Source organism: Eimeria tenella, genomic scaffold (genome assembly GCF_000499545.2).
Source record: "Eimeria tenella Houghton genomic scaffold, Eth_scaff93, whole genome shotgun sequence".
Lineage (NCBI taxonomy): Eukaryota > Apicomplexa > Conoidasida > Eucoccidiorida > Eimeriidae > Eimeria > Eimeria tenella.
Genome location: NW_013543469.1, coordinates 54,167 through 55,538, shown reverse-complemented (window position 1 = coordinate 55,538; position 1,372 = coordinate 54,167).

Genomic DNA, 1,372 nt, shown 5'->3' with positions numbered 1-1,372 from the left:
GAAAATGGAAAGAAGGACAGGTAGATCAAAAGTCTTTGAGAATTACTAAAATATACAAACGTTTAGGGGTGTTTCAACCCCACTCAATAGACAGCTTGGAGAGCAAATCAGTGGAGTTGCAGGGCGGTTGATCTCGATTTGCACGCTCAGGAAGGACAACACGGGGCAGTCATAGTTGCCTGAAGAACCCAGCCTTAAACCGATGCCCTTCCCTTAATTTAAGTTATTTGATCAATTCTTTTCGAAAGGAAACTTCGCAAAATATGCGTCAGCAGACCCTTTCGGAGAAGGCGCGAAACTAAACCACCGCCGACGGACCACATTCTACAGACCACTCCGCGCCCGTCGGATGCGGCCCGGATCCACTGGCCCCCTGTCCATCCCCCAGGGGGCCCCCCCTGCCTTCTTGAATGAGTTCAATGCCGTACTCAAAACAAAGCTGGACTTCTTCATCCTGAGTGGGGCCTTCCTCCTCTGCTGCTGCTGCTGCTGCTGCTGCTGCTGTTTGGTTTTTAGCAGCAAAGCCTGCGTGGGCGCAGCCAGCTGGGGGGGCCCCCAGGGCCCCCGGGGAGTAAAAAGGAAAGAAAGAAGAGTTAAAGTTTCGATTTATTTTAATTTTATTTATTTTATTTTCTTTTTCGGAGTTTAAGGATTCCCACAAAAGCCGCACCAGCTGCTGCAGCGGGCTGCTCTCGGTGCCCCAGCAGCTGCAAAACAAAATAAAAAAGTAAACAAATAAATAAATAAACAAATAAAATAATCAATTGATAAAAGATAATAGCAAGAAGCAGCAGCAGCAAAAGCAGCAGCAGCAGCAAAAGCAGCAGAAGCAGCAGAAGCAGCAAAAGAAGCAGGAGCAGCAAAAGCAGCAGGAGCAGCAAAACAAGCAGGAGCAGCGAAAGAAGCAGCAGCAGAAAAAGCAGCAGCAGCAAGGGCAGCAACAAAAGCAGCAGCAGCAGCAAAAGCAGCAGCAGCAGAATATAATGAATAAGAGCCCATCAGAGGGAGCAAAAAGCCTAATTATAAAATAAAAATAGAAACCAAATAAATTACCTTTCCAACTCGGAGGGTACTGGCGTCAAGAGGGGCCCCTCAGCTTGGGGGCCCCCCCCACCTGCAGCAAAAGCAGCAGCAGCAGCAGCTTGAAGGGCCTCTGCTGCTGCTTGGCTCTCCAGGTGTACGTACACCCCAGCCCCTGCAGCACCAAACAGCCACAGGGGGGCCCCCAAGAGGGCCCCCTTGGCTTCGCTGCTTATCAGCCAAGCTGCGCTGCGCAGCAGCAGCAGCAGCAGCGGGGGCCCCTCGGGGTCCCCCGGGGGGCCCCCCAGGGGCCCCCCAGGGGGGCCCCCCGGGGGGCCCCCCGGGGGGGGGG